We start from the raw sequence: 14317 nt of genomic DNA, 5'->3' as shown, positions 1-14317 counted from the left end.
TTGTATAATGTTCTGTCTCTGTTGTCCATTTTCATTCTTCCTCAGCGTCCCGTGCACACCAACCCCCATCCTTTCTATTTACAAACTTCTGGAAGAATGAGGACTTAGAGGGACATCATTGTCCTTGTATTGAGCTCCAGATATAGTTTCTTTGAGTACATGCAATGTTATATTTCCTGTATTTATGCATGTTAGATATTTTTTTTCTGGTTAAAAAAAAAAAAAAAAAAAATCAGCAGACAAGATCTGAGGTAACATGGGGATGTTGGTTTATGGTAAGGGAGAAGTTTGAGAGTTGTTTTGGTTACCATGAGCTTTAGTGATGGCCAGGTTGGATCTGAGGATCAGATCTAAACCCATCAGTTGAGGAAGAATGAAAATGAACAGCACAGGCAGAACATTATGGTAAGTACACAACTTCTTATTTTGTCATCCTTCTTTCTTCAAATTTGGTGAAGGGTTTAATGCTACCCCTACTAACATTTTCAAAAAATAAAATAAGCAGTCACAGCATGCTGCTGGTAAACAAACATTTAAAAAAAAGTGACAGGGAGGTAACAGAGGGAAAGGAAGAAACCCCTAAAACAAGGGGCAGTCTAATAAGTCTGAGTGATTTACCTGCAAGACTCCACTCCCCCTTTCCATCCTAGCATGACCCTTAATATTTCCTGAAAGCCTGAAACTTCATTTCTCTGTTGGCAAGATAGTTTCATACAGATAGGTCCTGAAAGTAAGCCTTCAAGGTTACAGATGGCAGTGGGAATTTTTCCTCCTTTTTGAGGGATTCCCTCCTGATCTGCTAGACCAAACTCCAAATTTTCCCTCCTGTCATTCAGCATCTGCTATCTCAGCGGTGGATAGAAGAAAGGTTTTGTTTACAAATGTGCCAAAGAAAGAAGCTTCATGGCGACCATTTCTGGATCTTTCCTTTCAAAACCTATTTGTGATGTTGTCCAAGTTTGAAATGTTATCCCTTTACAGCTTGCTACTCTTTATTCCCCATTTGAGTTTTCTAGTGACCTTAGTTTTAAAAAATGAATATTATCACATTCCTACAGATCAAGATGATTGATGTTTCTTAAGGCTGTTGTGTGTGAATCACATTATCAGTTCTCTGCATTACCCCCTTTGATATATCCACTGCTCCAAGAGTATTCACAAAATGTTTAGCTCCTGTGATAGCCTACTGCAAGATTGCAACATATCCATATTTCATCTTCTTTAGATGAATTGCTTATCTTTCCAAAGTAATTTGCAAAGTGTCAGAAATCTCTGTCTGGTGAAGGATCTCCTACACAGACTAAGGTTCCAGAAGAACATTCAAGACTTGTTTGACTCGCAGGATTATTTTCTTGGTGGGTCTCCTAGATACTTAGTTCAGAGTTTTTTTCTTCCACTGGTAAAAGTAGTTCAGTATCTAGGTCTTCATTTCAGGTTTTCCACTCAGACTATTATCTAACCAAAGGAATTTCTCAGGATTTTGAGTTTATGCCTTCTGTGATTCTCGTAACTGCTATAGCAGGACTCCCTATCAGAAGAATCTAATGGTAGTTAAAATGTATATGGTACCAATATCATCCTCCTCAAACATTCCAGTTTCCAAGTTTCTCATCCATTTTTTTGTTCCAGTTTCCAGATTTGGGTTGTGAAAAGGGAGTTTTTTTTTTTTGGACCAAATATGTCAGAATGCAGATCCCTTCCATCTCATACATGATATATAACAATAGACACCCAAGTTTGGAGGAGAAGTTTCTACAAGGATAAAAGTGCAGAGTATTTGGAACAAAAAGACATACCAAAACTCCAATGAAAAAGAGATGTTGATACTTGTAAATGCTCTTAACTCTTTCAGTCATCTATGGTCCCCAGGACCACTACAGTGTGTTTATGGACAACACAAAAGTGATATGGTACTAAATCTTTGCCTTCTGGGAAGACTAGCCATGTTGGCCTAGAATATAGATTTTCAACACAGTCTGTCTACAGGCATCATACTTTTGGAACAAAATTGTGTGCACAAAGCTGAGCAGGACCAGAACAGACCCTCACAAATGGAAATTGAATCTGGGGTCTTCCAGGAATTGATTCAACTGGTGAAGAACATGCCAAATAGATCTTTTTGCCTCCAGTCAGAACAATCAGTGGGCAAGATTCTGTTCCAGGGCTCCTTGCAAAAAGGTGTGGAAGATGGATGTTTTTCATCTGAATACCTTTTGAGTACTTTTTTTCTGAGTATGTGCAGCAGGTACTAAATGAGGCAAGAAAACCTGCTACTAGAAAATCATATCAGTAAATGGAAAATATTTTCTAGCTGTCAAGATGGGAATCAGCACCATTTTTTAAAGTAAGTGTTCCTGTGGTTCTACATTATTTGTTTGTGTTACTAGCCTCTGGCATGTCTTACTCCTCCTTTAGGATTTGTTTGTCTTCTGCATGTCTGTTCACAGATCCCTTTTATTCAGTGCATTCACATGTGAAAATGTTTTTGAAAGTAGTGCAGCGTACTTGAGGTTCACAACATGGAAAACTGTTTGTTTTATTAATTGCTCTGACATCTATAAGAAGAGTATTAGAGATGTAAGGTCTTATTCTGAGTCAACCTTCTCTCATAGGTACTTACTAGACTGTTGACCCGTGAGGATCTTTGTAAGCCTAGCTTTTTATTCCCTTGAAAATTTTAACCCTTGTAATTTAAGTACACAAAACCCAGAACTGGGCAAAACATTCATGTTACCCCTATCCTTAAGGGACAAGGATGCTAAACCAGGGGAGAATTTGCAGATGTTCATCATGTTTCACTGTTGCAGTCATTACACTTGGGTTATCCTGCTGGCAGGCGACCCGCAATCGGCCCGAGTTCCAAAGTCTTTGTCCGGCTTCGGTTGCTGTCGCCTCTTCCCTGGCATCAGTGCGCCAGGGGTATAAAAGTTGCAACCAACGCCATTTTCTTCAGTCTTTCTTGCCGCGTGGTGCCCTAAGCAAAAGCATTTCACAAGTGCCGGTAGGCCAACTCCTGATGTTTTCAAATTTGAGTTTCAGAACCGAAGTCTTCAATAAAGCTAAGTACCTCGTTGGGGAAACTTTTTCTTGCTCCAGACCAATGTCAGTAAAAGTTAATAATTGTATTTCTTGTGGGAAGCAAATACCTCATAAGGACTTTCACTCTTACTGTATTCCTTGCCTCGGCCCTGATCACGACGTTACCAGTTGTCGGTTTTGTGCCAGATTTAATAAACGCACTATTAAACGTCGGTACGATTTTGCTTTACATTACTTTGGCCGAAGGTTTAATTGCATAATGCCGTCGGAACAACCGACGACCAGAATTTATAAAAAATGCAAAGACAAAGAAAAGACAGGCATCCGAGGTCCAAAACCGACGACGAAGCCTCTTCTAGGCCAGTCGCCGGTTCTCAGTGAGGAGCTTTTGCAGCCCCTGACACCCGCTACCTCAGAGCCACAGGCCGTAACAGACAGCCATGTGGAGACACCTAGGCCTGTGGAAACTCAAGGTATTGGGCCTACGGAAACTGTTACTTCAGATGGGTCTGGAGCCGCTGAGCAGGCATCGGCTTCTGAGGGTGTTTTCAGACCTTCACAGCTTACAATTATGCCCACTTCAGCAGCCAAGGCAAAGTCAAAAACACCATTAAAGACGAGGAAACAAGTACAGCATTCTCCTGAACAGTCATCCATGCCAAAGAAACAGTTGCTAAAAATGGCCGAAGATCTAATTACTTTAATCAGGGGTACCCATCCCCCTCCTGACAAAAGGCCTAGGCAAGACGCTGACTATGATTCCTCTGACCAGGTTTCCATTTCCTCTGATTCCTCTTCTGATTAGGGATACTCTCTCCCTCCCTATGAGGACTGTGATGCAGAAAAGTCTATACCTTCAGCCTCTCCACCTGAGGATTATTCTTTTGGGGAATCCCTGCACACTCTTTGGAAGCATTTCCATTGGGAGAGCCAGGATTATTCAGAATCCAAGAAAAGGCTCAGAGGCTTCCTTTTATTGCCTCAGCACAGGCCCCTGGCTATCCCCCTGTGCTTGATATTGTTGATGATGTTTTTTCTGAATCCAGTCTGTCTCCTGATTCTTTACCCCCTGCACCAGTCAAGCCAGACAGGTACTACAGGGTCCCTGACTCCCATAAATTTCTTTGCAAAAACCCCGCTGCAGACCCAGAAACAATTTCTCAGGGTCCTAAAGGGGTTAAGGCTTCCACTGCTAAAAATCCTGTCCCCTCCAATAGGGATTCCAGAGCTCTGGACAGATGGGGGAAAAAAGTTTACACTTCTGCTACTTTAGCTGTAAGGGCTTTAAATTGCCAGTTTTACATGCTTAAATATCAACAGTATCTCTTGTCATTGTTAAAACAGAAAATGGTTTCAAATTTAGAAACTCCTGACAGTAAAGAAATGCAAGATTTATTGCATGCAGTTGAACAAGTGGGAAAGCATACTCTGCAATGTGGTTTTGATTCATTAGAGGCTTCTTGTAGAGCCGCAGTTACAGGCTCTGTTATTCGAAGGCATGGTTGGTTGAAAGAACAAAGTTTACCTGACCATGTTAAAGTAAAATTGCTGGATACTCCACTACAGCATGATACTTTGTTTGGTGTTAAGGCAGAGGATGTGTTAAAGAAAATGGAGGATAAAGCAAAATCAATGCAGACAGTGAAGGATTTCTTACAGGTTCAACCACCTAGATTTAGCAGAAACTGGCCTTCAAAAAATTGGTCCTTTCCAGTGTCCGACAGGCCACAAAGAGGCAGATGCACCAAGAGGCAGATCTCAGCCCCAAGGCTCCTACAGACCTAAACAATGGGGTGCTTCAGCCCCCAAAGAAGGGGAAGAGAAATCACAACCTTATAGGAAACAGTCCCAATGACTTCCCTCTACAAATGCCAAGCACTTTGGCAGCTCCCCTAGGGGGAAAGCTAGCACTTTTCTCAAAAAAATTGGCACATAATCACCCAAGACCAATGGGTACTGAATGTTGTTTCTCAGAGTTACAGGTTCCACTTCCACACGCTTCCAAAATCAAAAGGTATGCCAGACCTGCCACAAAACCAATGGGCAGAGGCCCAAAAACAGATTGCTGCTCTTATGGACATGGAAGCTATTCAAAGAGTTCCACAGCAAGAACAGGGACAAGGTTTTTACTCAAGACTCTTCTTAGTACCCAGAAAGGACAAAGCCTGGAGACCAATACTGGACCTGTCAATCCTAAATACTTACTGGATGTTCCAAAATTCAAAATGTTAACACTACAGCAACTTCTGCCCATGCTGGGCAAGAAGGCTTGGCTAGTTACTTTGGACCTCAAGGAGGCATACCTGTATGTCCCAATCAGACAAACTTGCAGAAGATACCTCAGATTCGTAGCAGGCTCAATGCATTACCAATTCTCTGCACTGCCCTTTGGCTTATCTACTGCACCCAGGGTCTTCACAAAATGCCTGGCAGCAGTAATTGTATTTTGCAGACAGAAAGGAATTCAATTATATCCCTATTTGGACGACTGCCTTATTCAAGCAGAGAGCAAGGACATTCTTCTACAGCATCTGGCGTTTGTAAAAATATTACTAATTTGCCTAGGGTACACAGTAAACGAAAATAAATCAAAACTAGTGCCCTCTCAAGAGATAATATTCCTGGGTGCATGCTTAAATACAACTACCCAGATGGCTTATCTCACGCTAGACAAACAAAGGCAACTTACTCATTACTTTCAAATGATGGCAACAAAAACCCAGCTCCCTGCAAGAAAAATTCTGCAGGCTCTGGGCTTCATGGCATCCTGCATTCTACTAATTCCATATGCAAAACTGCATATGAGGAAACTACAATGGCAAAACTGCATATGAGGAAACTACAATGGTATCTGAAAAGTGTTTGGACTCAGCATTGTCACAGCCTGGAAACAATTATAACTTTAATTCCCTGCCTACAACAGGAGTTTCGATGGTGGTCCCAGGCTTGTCACCACAACAAGGTACAGCCTTTCACCTTACCCACATCCAGGCAGACAATAACAACGTATGCATCAGATTATGCCTGGGGGGCACATAATGGCAGGAAAATGTATTCAGTGCACGTGGCCCAAGGAACAAATGCATCTTCACATCAACCAAAAAGAGATGCTAGCTGTTCAGACTGCCCTGACAGCTTTCAAGGACCTACTACATCCAGGACAACTATTTAAAGACGGACAACTCTACAGTTATGTAGTACATAAACAAGCAAGGGGGCACACATTCCTACCCCCTATGCAGGCAAGCCATAACTTTGTGGAACACAGCACTGACCTATCAAGTACATCTGCAGGCACAATTTCTGCCAGGAACAAAAAATACACTGGCAGACGAACTAAGCAGAAATCTCATGGATCCTCACGAATGGAAACTAAATCCACAGGTGTTCAGCATGATAACGAGGAAATGGGGGCACCCACACATAGATCTTTTTGCCTCCCCTCACAATTACCAAATACAGAAATTCTGCACAAGAACTTATCACTCTCTAGCATGGAAAGTGGATGCTCTCATTCAGCTGGAAAGGCCTGACAGTCTATGCCTACCCTCCGATGCCTCTTCTTACCAAGGTGCTACTAAAAGTTAGACAAGAAAGACCAAAAATGATCCTGATTGCCCCAGACTGGCCACGCCAGCACTGGTACCCAATCCTAAAGAACTTGTCTCAAGGCCCAGCTTGGCTTCTACCTCAAATTCCTCACCTTCTGACACAACAAAACAATCAGATTCTGCACAGTCAACTCAAAACCTTAAATCTGGCAGCATGGCAGATAATGTAGCCACTTAGACTGCACCTCTCTCTAAAGCTGTTATGGATGTCATTTTAGAAGCAGGAGGCCCAGCACTAGGAAATCTTATGCAGAAAAATGGAAGAGATTCTGTGCTTGGAACCAGGCACAAGGCCTCGAACCACTTGTTCCTAATATACCTCAGATTTTACAATACCTAACTGAGATACTAGACAAAGGCCTATCTTTCTCATCAATTAAAATCCATGCCTCTGCCATTTCAGCTCATTACAATATGGACCCTCCTATTTTTTCACATCCTCTACTACGACAGTATCTCAGAGGGGCAAAAAATATAAGACCTCCAAGGAGAGCACCAGTACCAACTTGAGATCTCAACTTTGTTTTAGAAAAACTCACACTGCCTCCTTTTGAACCAGCCAGCACAGCTGATCTAAAATATTTATCATGGAAAACTGCTCTGCTCCTAGCAATTACTTCAGCAAGAAGAGTTTCAGAGTTACAGGCATTAATGGCTGTGGAACCTTTCATCATTTTCCATCAGGACAGGGTTTCTCTTCGGACAAACCCAACATTCATGCCAAAAGTGGTCTCCAATGTGGCCTTGAACCAAACCATTCATTTACCTACCTTCTACCCAAATCCCCAGAATAAAGGGGAGAGACTTCTGCACGCTTTGGATATACACAGACAGCTACGATTTTACTTGGACAAAACAAAAGCCTTCAGAAAAACTGAACAACTGTTTGTAGCCTATGCTGCAGGATCACAAGGAAAGCCTATTACAAAGCAGACAGTTTCAAAATGGATAGGACATTGCATCCGCTTCTGTTATGCACAGCATGGCAAATCAGTGCCTAAGGGCATTAGGCCTCATTCTACCAGAGCAGCAGCCACTTCAGCAGCTTTTCTCATAGGAGTACCAACCAAAGACATTTTAGAAGCTGCAGCCTGGAGCTCAGTGCACACTTTCACCAAGCACTACCTCTTACCTCTCTACTCCAAATCCAGACCAGGCTTTGCCACTGCAGTGCTGCAGGGCCTGGTAGCCTCTCCCAATCCAATTTAGACCCAGCCACCCAACCTCAGCTTTGGGATTCTACCCAAGTGTAATGACTGCAACATTGAAACACGATGAACATAGTACAGTTGTGTACCTACCATAAATGTAGATGTTCGAGTGTATTCACTGTTGCAGTCCATGTTACCCACCTACCATCCCTCTTTCTTTGCTGGGACTTTTCTGTACTTCTCAACTCTATACAACCTATGTGGTGTATTTGCTTGTAGATGAATGAAATGTTTATAGTAATATATGCATGTTTTTTGGCATATTTTTATCTTTTCAGCCTTCCAATCTAGGGGCACCTGACATCTGGGGCAAGAAAAACTGAAGAAAATGGCGTCGGTTGCAACTTTTATATCCCTGGCACACTTACGTCAGGGAAGAGGCAACAGCAACCGACGCCGGACCAAGACTTTGGAACTCGGTCCAACTACGGGTCGCCTGCCAGCAGGATAACTCAAGTGTAATGACTGCAACAGTGAATACACTCGAACATCTACATTAATGGTAGGTACACAACTGTACTTTTCCAGTTTTCCGTAAAGCTAGGTTTCCTTGAACTAATCCCTCATTAATGCCTAAAGTGTTTATGCCTAAAGTGTTATCCTAGTTTACTTTTAGCTACCCATCTGCAGTTTTCCTTTCCAAATACCTTGGATGTACACAGATTCCGATCAGTTCTTTTCTTGTGAAGGTAAGAAAAAAGGACCACCTGTGTCACTAGTTGTCTCATGCTATTCCCTTCCTTTTGTTATATCCACTACAATAAGACAATTCCAGGCAGGGTCAAGACTTGTTCTGCTAGTACTTTGGCATCTTTGGACCAGGTTTGATTGTAGAAGCAGCAACATGGTCTTCTGTGCATCATTTTACAAAGTAGAACAAACAAGATTATTTTGCATGGCTTTGCTAGAACATTCTCCAGGGGTTCATGAACCCTCATCTTTCCTTCTCCTAGTCAGTCTAAGCTGTGGGTAATACACCCATAAAGCTAAGCTACTGCAGCAGTGATCCCATTGATGAACATATTAACAGTTGTGTAAGTAAACTTGCCATAACATTAGATGTCCAGTAATCACTGCTGCAGTAGCCACTCCCTCCCTTCATTCCTCTTATTATATGTTTTTGTTGCTGAGGGGACGGGGTGTGTGTGTGTGTACGTCCGGGGGTGTGTGTGTGTGTGTGTGTGTGTGTGTGTGTGTGTGTGTGTGTGTGTGTGTGTGTGTGTGTGTACATCCGTCTGTCCGTGTGTGTGTATTTTTCCTTAGTGTTTACCTTTTCAAGGAGTTAGCCTCCCTCTTTCTGTTGACATGAAAGCTGTGAAAGGCTTAGATCCGAAATAACACTTTGTTAGTTCATTTACTCCTCAACATTTCTGATAAAGTACTCTATAAGGAATTTTTAAGAACTGCCAGTTCATAATTCCAGAAAATGTTCTCAGCCAGTTCTCTCTCTCCCATCTTACGTCCAGTGTTTGCTATATATGTAGTGAAGATTTCTCTGAGGACTTGCATTCGAAATAGTCTATCCTTATTTCCAGTTTCATCATCCCTTCCCTTTAATTCATAACTTTTTGCTTGTGTTATGTATATGAGACTTAACTATGTAGCTGTAAAGTATCCCTTTAAATCTCCTTGATGTTTATAATTCTCACTTCTGCAGTAATGAGCCGTATGGGTTGTGTACTGCCCAGGACAGAACAAACAGCCAGCTTTAAAAAAACTCTGGCTCCCTCCCACGCCTTCACTGTGACTGCTGATTTAACAAACCTGTGGAGGGAAATCAGCAGTCAAATTGAAGCTTTCTTCAGTACTTGCTGCCTTAAGAAGCAGTTCAAAGGCTTCACAGTAACAGTAGCTGGCATCTGGCTATGTTTCTGGCAGGCAAGTCCCTGTGGGGGAGTCCTTCCACAAAGATTTGTTGCCCTTTAAAAAAACACAAATATTTCTTATTTTGGGTTTCTTAATGAATATAAATCTGGGGGCTTTTTGTGTGCATAGGGACTGCTTGTGTAAACCTCATTATTAAGAAAGTTTAGTGTGGGGAAGTGTTTTGAATGGGCAGGAGTCATTACAGGGTATGCCAGTGCTTGAGTACACTTCGTGACAGCATACTTGTTTTTTTGTCACTGATTGAAGGGTTTCTTATAGGAATTTAGTGTGCTGCTTGTGCATTGCTTTGAATAGGGGACTGTGCATTTAAGTGTGGTTACTGCTTCCGAATACTTTTTGACAGCTTTCTCGACCAATTTATTCCAGCAGTGCTTACCAGCTTTGAGATGGCCTCTGTTATAGCGTGGATGATTACCCTGCATCTGCTGTTTTATCTCCAGCTGTACCTAGAAAGAAGAAAAAGCAACTCACCAAAGAGCCCTTGCTGACACCTCTGGCTCATTCAATGTCTCAGCTGATAGTGGATGAAACTGTAGTGGCCATTTGTCATTCCTCAGATGACTCGCTCACATCTCCAACATCTTCTGATGTATTCCTTTTAGTCACCATGAACCGGGCATCAGCCACATCTTCACTGGTTGTTCCATTGTCTGATCTGACCATCTTCTGTGGGCGAGGGAGAAGCTCTGGGAGATGCTTCACAGTTTAACCAGGGAATGAGACCTCATGGTGGGGCAAGAAAATGCCTTCTCAGAGTTTGTCCTCAGCTAAGGGTTTGACTGCAAAGAGGATCTGGAGACATGGTCTCTGTTAAAAAGATGATTTTCTTTTCTTATCTTAGGCTGTCAGGTATTATAGGCTGTTAATCCTGGTGTTCAGGAATCCTTATCTGAAGGAGTTTGTGAGAGGATTCTGACAGAGAGTTGCTTCTGCAGATTCCCAAGCCAAGTTCTCTGATTTTGCAGAAACATGGTCCTTCTTACCTTTTTTGAGGAATTTTCCTTTTTTCAGACAATAGCCAGGATGACTTGGGTGTAGTTTGGAAACAAGTGGATGTTCCTCTTGAACTGAGAAGATGTTGTGATATGTTGCAATCAGATGCACCTCGTTTCACTCCCATGCCTCCTGTTATGCCAGCCTTGGAGGATATAGTTAATGCTGCCTGTAATCTTCATTTTCAACATTTAGTTCCCCAAAAGGCAAACTTTATAAAGTTACTCAGACTAACAAGTATTTGTTCTTCGTTGTAGTCAGCGTTGCAGTATTAATTATTGGGTCTTCTTGCTGTGCAGGAGCCCATGGCCATCCTGAATATTATAGTCTTAACCATTGCTGCTTGGTCATTTCAGCACGTCTATCATAGGGTCTCCAGCAAACATGAGACTGAGAGTTTCTGAAAGGAATTTTGCATGTAAGAATGCCCAGGAAAAGGTCTGCTCCATCGTGGAACTTGAAAAGTTCTTACAGCCCCCTTGAGCCAAAAGTATAATTCTGTATTAAGTACTTAATCTGAAAAAAGTATTGTAGGCAGGTATGTGGATTGCAAGTCCTGATGGACAAAGAGCCATTCTTGTTTTTTCTTAGAGTTAGGATGAGTCTGAAAATGAAGCCTGTAAATGAGGCCTGAAGTAGTGACAGAATTTTCCTTCATCCAGACCATAATCTCAAAACTAGGGAGAAAAAATGTTATATAACCTGGTTATACCCAGGCAGCATTCATTTTACCTGCACAGAACCAGAGATGTTAGGAAAACTTAGCCACTTATCTCATTTGCCAAAAAGAAAATGGGGTGAGTCTGTTTACAAGCAAACTGTATTCAGTTTTGTTTTGCCTCTCAGGGCAAAAGTTTTCTAGGCCCAGACAAGGCTTTGAGTTCTGGGGTAGTACTACTCCTTTTCCTACTATTACTATTACTGTGGTGGCTTTTGTATGTAGAGTTAGTACTCAAAAGACATTATGGAAAAAGTCACATCGACTTTGGTTCACAACTTTTCAAAGCATTACAGGCTAGAGCAGATTTTGCTACATTTATCTTACAATGCTTGCTGCACTGTTGCCACCAAACTACCTTCCTGGAACTCTTGGAATTGTCCCAGTGGTAAAAACTGCCAAAGTGTTTTAAACAAAGAACACGGTACAGTTGTGTAGGAATTTATGCTTGAATATTACTGTTGTAATACTGTCATTGCTGACTTCCCCTGTACTGTTTGTTCTTATGAACATCTTAACTGGGGCAGGGTATCAATACTTTCAGTCCTTCCCCCATTTTTACAAGTAAGGGTTTGCTCAGGTCAGGCTAGTGGGCAAATGTGCTTCTTTTACACCACTTTCTCTTATATTTTCTCCTTTTATGTCTCGAGTAGTTCTCTATGTTTGTATCTACTTGGCTACCTCTGTATGTACATGCCTAGGGCAATTGCCCTTATTTCTTGGGCAGGAAAGCTTTGAGGTGATTTTGGCAGGCACCTGCTTTATACTTCTTGAATGGACATTCCAGGAGCAGGGTGTATGCTTTGTCAAGGGTGAAGGATCATGGGATTTAAAAGTCAAACAGGACGTCAGGAACACCAAATGGCAAAGTCCCAGTAGTAAGGAGTGTACTGTAGTGATCTACTTGGGCATCTGCTATTATGGTAAGTTCCTGCACAGTTAATCTAGTATGACTGTGGGATACTTTGCATCTGTTAAAGTGCACCTTTCAGCTGTTGCAGCCTGTCTGCCTTTATACCCCCTTCATTTGTGATCTACTGTACAGTTAATCAGTTGTTGAAAAGTTTTGTAGGTCATATCCCCAAATAAGCCTGTGCTACCTGCCCAGGCATTCATCTTTGTGGTGAAAAAGCTAAACTTTACTCTTTTTCACACCCATTACCACAGTTGCCCTTAAGTTATTGATCTTGGAAAACTGTTCTTGAGAACATGACATTTGCCAGAAGAGTCTTTGAACTGCATGCAGTTACGTGCAGAAGTCTGTCACTGTTGTTTCATAAGAATGTGGAAGACCTTAACAACTAATCTGTCATTCATGCTGAAGATGCTAAGTTGGCATTAAATCAAGTTGCACAGCTGCCCTTGTGTCACAGTTCCCAAATGAAGGGGGAAAGGATATTGCATTTGATGGTTCTGTATAATTTATTTAGTTGCTATGTTTAAAGAATAATGAATTTTGGGCAATATGATCAAGTCTTTGTATCTTTCACGATAGGCAAGCAGGGCAGGTCTTTGTCCAAAAAAAACTAACATCCAGCTAATTGAGTTGAAGTTTGAATTGCAGAAAAACTGTTCATGGGCATCTGAGGGCTCACTCTGCTAGGGCATTGCATATGGCAGGAGCCTCTTTTTGAGTATCTTATCCCAGAGTGTTTGTGAGAGAACATTTTGGAATGTTGTTTACCTTTTTCTATACTTTACTATTTGGTCATTGGTATAAGAGCAGGGGTAGGCTTTTGTCATTGATGATCTGCGGGGAATACCTTGACTAAACTCCCCCACCCTTTTTGAATAAGAAACTACATCATTATTGTTCCCATAGATAATCAGTACTACTCCAGCAATTATCCTTATAAAGGGGTGTATGTCACACAATCAAAATCCCAAAATATCGAACACCATAAGCTCTTGGAATGTCGAAATGTGATATAACTGAAAGCTCAGAACAGCAAATTTTTTCCCAGGGAAAAAATTTGCTGTTCCAAGAAAAACTCACACAACACAAGCGCACCAAAGAAAAAGTAATCCACACATATACACTTCAAATTTTACATCTAACCCTACACTAAACTTGTACATACACTGCTATCTATCCACTTACCTTCACCCAAGCCCAAACCCTAACCCTAAGGTCCGTATCTATCACACACTCACCTTACCTGCTCCCTAACCCAAAGGCCCCTAACTATTGCACACTCACCTTACCCGCTCCCTAACCCTAAGGTCCCTGACTATCCCATTCCAACACTCGCCTTAACCCGGTCCGTTCACACACTTACCTTAACCCAGTCCGTAACCTTCGCACCACAGTGGAGAAAGTAGCGAAGCAGCAGAAACAGCCCACCAAATTCTTTCCCTAGGAAAGAATTCGATGTTCTGCAGCTTCGCTATTTTCAGAGTTCGCTGTTATGTGTTCGATATTATAACATTTGACATTTTACTACTTCGATGTTATGATATAAACCCTTATAAAGTACACCCATTGTAACAGTATATGTAAAAACAGAAGGATCACTACTGGTAGTGTAAGCTTCTTTCGTCTTTCTGTTTGGAAGTTACTTGTTTTTTTAGCACAAAAGTGGGAAGGGGAACTTGAAAGGGTCATCTGTTCTTTTTTGCAAGGAAGGGAACGTAGGCCTGTTTAGTTTTGTCTGTTTTTCTCTCACTTCATTTTCCCTTCCCTCCCTCTCACATTTCTTCCTTTACTAGATGGAAGATGTTAGTAGTCAGTTGATACCTGTTGATCCCCCTTTCTGGGTTCTCAGCATGGCCCTAGCGTTCCAGCCTTTTACTTGACCAAGGTCATGGAGTGACCTCCTCATGTACTTCCAGGGCTAGCTGTTTTGAGAATCAGAGGC

The 14317-nt window shown here is 41.8% G+C and overlaps 1 protein-coding gene across 3 annotated transcripts in view; it reads left to right on the top strand.

The window, feature by feature from the left end:
- The window catches only part of EHMT2 (euchromatic histone lysine methyltransferase 2), a 1701692-nt gene that overhangs the window by 771973 nt on the left and 915402 nt on the right, over positions 1-14317 (top strand). The window lies entirely within an intron of this gene.

This window comes from Protopterus annectens, chromosome 9.part0 (assembly GCF_019279795.1).
Source record: "Protopterus annectens isolate FY-2018-M chromosome 9.part0, PAN1.0, whole genome shotgun sequence".
NCBI lineage: Eukaryota > Metazoa > Chordata > Ceratodontiformes > Protopteridae > Protopterus > Protopterus annectens.
The sequence above is the reverse complement of the archived record's forward strand: the minus strand, read 5'-3'. Positions and strand labels throughout refer to the sequence as shown.